This window comes from Triticum dicoccoides, chromosome 7B, assembly GCF_002162155.2.
Source record: "Triticum dicoccoides isolate Atlit2015 ecotype Zavitan chromosome 7B, WEW_v2.0, whole genome shotgun sequence".
In the NCBI taxonomy this organism is placed as follows: Eukaryota; Viridiplantae; Streptophyta; class Magnoliopsida; order Poales; family Poaceae; genus Triticum; species Triticum dicoccoides.
Genome location: NC_041393.1, coordinates 491,641,799 through 491,648,167, shown reverse-complemented (window position 1 = coordinate 491,648,167; position 6,369 = coordinate 491,641,799).

Here is a 6,369-nt window from a genome sequence, read left to right as displayed (position 1 = left end):
GGAATACCTAAGAAACTTGGTGATCCCGGAGTACCCACTATACCTTGCTCTATTAAAAGAAATTATGTTAAAACTGCTTTATGTGATCTTGGGGCCGGTGTTAGTGTTATGCCTCTTTCCTTATATCGTAGACTTGAATTGAATAAGTTGACACCTACTGAAATATCTTTGCAAATGGCTGATAAATCAACTGCTATACCTGTCGGCATTTGTGAGGACGTGCATGTTGTTGTTGCGAATGTTACTATCTTAACAGAATTTGTTATTCTTGATATTCCCGAGGATGATAGTATGTCTATTATTCTTGGTAGAACCTTTTTAAATACTGCAGGAGCTGTTATTGATTACAACAAAGGCAATGTCACCTTTCATGTTAACAGAAATGAGCATACGGTACATTTTCCGAGGAAGCAAATCCAAGTTCATAGTATAAATACTATTGAGAAAATTCCATCAATTATTATTGGAGGTTTTGAATTTCCTCTCCCCACTGTCAAGAAAAAGTATGATATTCTTATTGTTGGGGATTTTCATATCCCCGTTGAGGTAACTTAGTGTCACTTTGAAATTTCTACGGTTTCGTGCTATTCAGAATGAGTTTGTTAACAAGACTTGATCAACCTTGTTATTGGGTTCATTTAGATGATCACGAGATGGACGAAACTAGAAGTCACAACCTTCTGTACTTTCTTTTTACTTTCTGTTATCTAGATTAAATAAAGCAAAAATAGTATTATCCGTCTGTTTTCCGATTTATCCGTGCATTAAAAAAATAGTCCGAAAATAAAAGTGCTCCAAATGCCCTACAAATTTAGTATTATTTTTTCTGGAATATTTGAGGATTTTAGGCACTGAAATTACTACAGGAGGGGCAAGAACCATGCCATGAGAGAGGAGGGCGCCCCCCCCCTATAGGGCGCGCCCCCTGTCTCGTGGGCCCCTGGTGGCTCCCCTCCACTTATGCCAGCACCCACACACTTCATCTTCTACCCAAAAAAATCCCCATCCAGCTCAAGCACGAGTTGTAGCTCGTTTTGCTGCGATTTTCGATCTCTTGGCTCAAAGCTCCATTCACAAAACTGCTTTGGGAGATTGTTGCTTGGTATGTGACTCCTCCATTGGTCCAATTAGTTTTTGTTATAGTGCTTCATTCATTGCAATCCTTGTTGCCTTGGTGACCTTGTTCTTGAGCTTGCATATTAAATTTATGAGGTTCCAAGTAATTCTAATGCATGATGTAGGCTCTAGGCACTTGTAGGAGTAGTTGCTATCAATCTTGTTTAGTTTTATGCACTTTTATTTTGAAGTTACTAAAATTTCAGAATTATTTCAGAAAAAGAAATATGCTTAGGAGAATGTACCAAGGCGGTTCCTCGGTGAAGAAAGGGCCCAGGATTGCTATACGTGAGCAAGATGTTGAATTGCCAAGGAACGCGGATGTACGAGCTTGTGAATGGCTATCCGATGATTTTATGGTCAAAGCGGGCTTTAAGGAGGAATTTGACGCGTATGTGCGTAATGTTGAGATGGAGGACTTCTTACAAGATAAGTGTCCTCTGTACTATCAATTGACTGATTCCTTTGTGCGGAGGTTTAAATATAACTGTACGCGTAATTCTCCTAGTGTCATATTTGATATTTATGATACATCTTATACCATGGATTTAGAGGATTTTACAACTGCTTGCAAACTCCCGCAGTGGGGTAATATTAATGATCCTCACAAATCTGAATTTAGAGATTTTCTTGCTAGTATTACTATGGGAGAATCTAGGGACATAGCACAAGCTACCATAGGGAGCATTCATTTTCCTGCTATATATTATTTTGCTCTCTTTATTGGTAGATGTATTAACGGTAAGGATCAAGCATGTCACATGTGTGTCCCTGATCTGAGTATCCTCAAGAGTGTTGTGTTAGGTTTTAAAGGTTATAACTTGGGGGGCAATAGTTGCGTGTAGGTTGTAGAATAATAGTAGAAAGGGAAATTTATTTGGAGGAATTTATGCAACCCATGTGGCTAATTTTCTTGGTATAGCCCCACGAGAGGGAGATATGATAATACCTCCTGTTTATTTGGATAAAGAAGCTATGTTTAGTCATCATTTTCTTGAGAGGAATGAACAATTCCTCCATTATCGACTAATCTATGACAGACGCAATGTCGTCCCTGTTACTCTTCCTGCTCCCTACCTTTTTGATTATCAGGAAAAAGGAAGATATGTTGTCACCAGGGAGGAAGCAGCTGAATACGAGAGGGGAGTGGAGGCAGCTCGCCAACACGCTGCAGCTCAGGAGGCGGTTGCCGCTGAATCTCAGTACAACCCCGGTTTCACTTATGGATATCAGCCAGGCGATCCTTGGTATTAGACCAACTTAGGCCAAAAGCCTAAGCTTGGGGGAGTACGTATTTCTCACCGACTTTACATTCATGTTCACACACTAGACGTCGGTGCTCATACTCTTTCATTGTATTATCCATGCTAGTTTAAATTCCTTTTTCTAGTTTTCTTCTTGTGTGTTTGATAAACCTTGAGAAAAACCAAAAAAAAAATAGTTAGTTTAATTTCCATGATTTCTAGTTCTTCTTCTTACTTGTTGGGAGCTTTCCCGTGTAAATAGTTTTATTTTCTTTTCTTTCCTTTGGGGGGTCGAGAAGACCATATTGAAAATGTTTAGTGGCTCTCATATGCATGATTGTTTATTTAACTTAGAGCCCATATTACTTGTCTTCTCTTTTGAGTTGAATGCTTGCAGATTCCAGCTTAGTCCAATGCATGTGCACTCTTATTATTTTACACATCATTCGGTCGTGCAAGTGAAAGGCAATAATGACGATATATGATGGACTGATTGAGATGAGAAAAGCTGGTATGAACTCGACCTCTCTTGTTTTTGTAAATATGATAAGTTCATCGTTTCTGAGTCAGCTTATTATGAAGTAAACATATTTGCAATAACATTTAGAGATTATAGTTGCTTGTGCCATGCTTGATTAGCTTTGAGTTATAATGGTTTACCTTGCGTGCCAACATGCTATTAGGATGATTATGATGTGGTATGATGGGATGGTATCCTCCTTTGAATAAATTGAGTGACTCGACTTGGCACATGTTCACGCATGTAGTTGAAACAAAATCAACATAGCCTTCACGATATTTATGTTCATGGTGGATTATATCCTACTCATGTTTGTACTCGGTGTGAATCAGTTTTAATGCATGTTTATGACTATTGTCGCTCTCTCAGTTGGTCGCTTTCCAGTCTTTTGCTAGCCTTCATCTGTACTAAGCGCGAATACTGCTTGTGCATCCAAACTCCTTAAACCCCAAAGTTGTTCCATATGAGTCCACTATATCTTCCTATATGTGGTATTTACCTGCCATTCCAAGTAAATTAGTATGTGCCAAACTCTAAACCTTCAAATGAAATTCTGTTTTGTATGCTCGAGCAGCTCATGTTACGACTAGGGCTGCCTATATCTTTCATGCTAGGTGGGTTATTCTCAGAGGAGTGGACTCCGCTCCTCATTCACGAGAAAGGGTCGGTAACCAGGATGCCCAGTCCCATGATCCAAAAAAGATCAAAGCAAATCAAAATAATTAAACAAAACTCCCCCAGGGCTGTTGTTTGTTGGAGGCACTCGTTGTTTCGAGCAAGCCATGGATTGATGCTTGTTGGTGGTTGGGGGAGTATAAACTTTTACCATTCTGCGTGGTAACTACCTATAATGCATTTAGTATGGAAGATACAGTCATCTCATAGTTGTTGCGTTGACAGCGAAAGTATGCCGCTCAAAATGTTATTCAATCTCTATTTTAAAATCGAGCTCTGGCACCTCTACAAATCCCTGCTTCCCTCTGTGAAGGGCCAATCTATTTATTTTTATGTTGAGTCATCACCTTCTTATTAAAAAGCACCCGCTGGAGAGCACACTGTTATTTGCGTTATTATTATTGGTTTATATTGGGTATGATTTGACTGGATCTCTTTTACCATGAATTACAATGTTTAGTCAGTCCTTGATCTTTAAAGGTGCTCTGCATTTATGTTTTGCGGTCTCAGAAAGGGCTAGCGAGATACCATTTTGTTATATCATGTTATGATTGTTTTGAGAAAGTGTTGTCATCTGAGTTTTATTATTATGGCTTGCTAGCTGATTATGTTATTGATATGAGTGATTGTGAGACCTAAGTGTTATTGTGAGTATGGTTAGTTCATAATACTGTTGAAACCTGAATGATGGCTTTGCATGTTTACAACAACAAGAGCAAACAGAGTTTGTAAAAGTTTTTCTTTATCACTTTCAGTTTATCAACTGAATTGCTTGAGGACAAGCAAATGTTTAAGCTTGGGGAAGTTGATACGTATCCAACATATCTACTTTTCCAAACACTTTTGCCCTTGTTTTGGACTCTAACTTGCATGATTTGAATGAAACTAACACGGACTGACGCTGTTTTCAGCAGAACTGCCATGATGTTGTTTTATGTGTAGAAAAGAAAAGTTCTCGGAATGTCCTGAAAATCCACGGAGACACTTTTTGGAATTAATAAGAATTTCTGGGCGAAAGAAATACATCAGGGGCCCCAGGGCCTGTCCACGAGACAGGGGGCGCCCCCCTGTAGGGCGCGCCCCCCTATCTCGTGGACCCCCTGGATCTCCACCGACCTCAACTCCAACTTTATATCTTCCGTCTCGCGGAGAAAAAAATCAGAGAGAAAGTTTCATCGCGTTTTACGGCACGGAGCCGCCGCCAAGCCCTAATCTCTCTCGGGAGGGCTGATCTGGAGTCCATTCGGGGCTCTGGAGAGGGGGATTCGTCGATGTCGTCATCATCAACCATCCTCCATCACCAACTTCATGATGCTCACCGCCGTGCATGAGTAATTCCATCGTAGGCTTGCTGGACGGTGATGGGTTGGATGAGATTTACCATGTAATCAAGTTAGCTTTATTAGGGTTTGATCCCTAGTATCCACTATGTTCTGAGATTGATGTTGCTATGACTTTGCTATGCTTAATGCTTGTCACTAAGGCCCGGGTGCCATGATTTCAGATCTGAACCTATTATGTTTTCATGAATATATGTGTGTTCTTGATCCTATCTTGCAAGTTTATAGTCACCTATTATGTGTTATGATCCGACAACCCCGAAGTGACAATAATCCGGATACTTCTCGGTGATGACCGTAGTTTGAGGAGTTCATGTATTCACCATGTGTTAATGCTTTGGTCCGGTTCTCTATTAAAAGGAGGCCTTAATATCCCTTAGTTTCCACTAGGACCCCGCTGCCACGGGAGGGTAGGACAAAAGATGTCATGCAAGTTCTTTGCCATAAGCACGCATGACTATTTACGGAATACATGCCTACATTACATTGAGGAACTGGAGCTAGTTCTGTGTCACCATATGTTATAGCTATTACATGAGGAATCGCATCCGGCATAATTATCCATCACTGATCCATTGCCTACGAGTTCTTCACATCTTGTGCTTCGCTTATTTACTTTTCCGTTGCTACTGTTACAACTGCTACAAAAACCCAAAAACATTTATCTTTACTTTTGCTACTGTTACCATTACTATCATACTACTTTGCTACTAAATACCTTGCTGCAGATACTAAGTTATCCAGGTGTGGTTGAATTGACAACTCAACTGCTAATACTCAAGAATATTCTTTGGCTCCCCTTGTGTCGAATCAATAAATTTGGGTTGAATACTTTACCCTCGAAAGCTGTTGCGATCCCCTACACTTGTGGGTTATCAGACACGGTGCCGCCATCGCTCACGAAGGATGTCGCAGCCGGCGCAGTAGGACAGGAGCAGCGCCTCTTGCTCGTCCACGTCCACGTCCTCCACAATGCCCGTGCCGGCGAGTTGCTCCTCCGCACGCCGGTGCTTGTCGAGGAGGCGGAGGTTTAACCTCTGGCCCGCCTGCGTCTGCCGGAACGTGGCTTCCACTCTTCCAACACCATGTCTGCAGTGTGCATGCGCCTCGCCCACACTGGCACCGACATCGGTCTGCGAGGACGTGGCACCGGCTTGTCGCTGCCGCCTTGCCACCTCTTTCATTGGCAGGTCTACTGCGCTGGCATCCGGAGAGCTCGTCCATCTTCTAGCTTGCCAGCCGGCCGTAATGCCGGCAATCTTCTTCTTCTGTTTGTCCAAGAGGCTCGCCCACAGGGCTCTGGAGCTCGAGGCCATGACGGGTGTGGCGTCGAGAGGAGATAGGGAGCAGAGGAGGTTGGAATGCGCGGCTACTGATGGGCCTGGCGTTTAATAGCGCGGATGCCAGGCCAAGCGGCAAGGTGGTTAATGGTGGCCGGTAGGCCTGCTCTACTCTCTAACTCACTCTTAGCGAG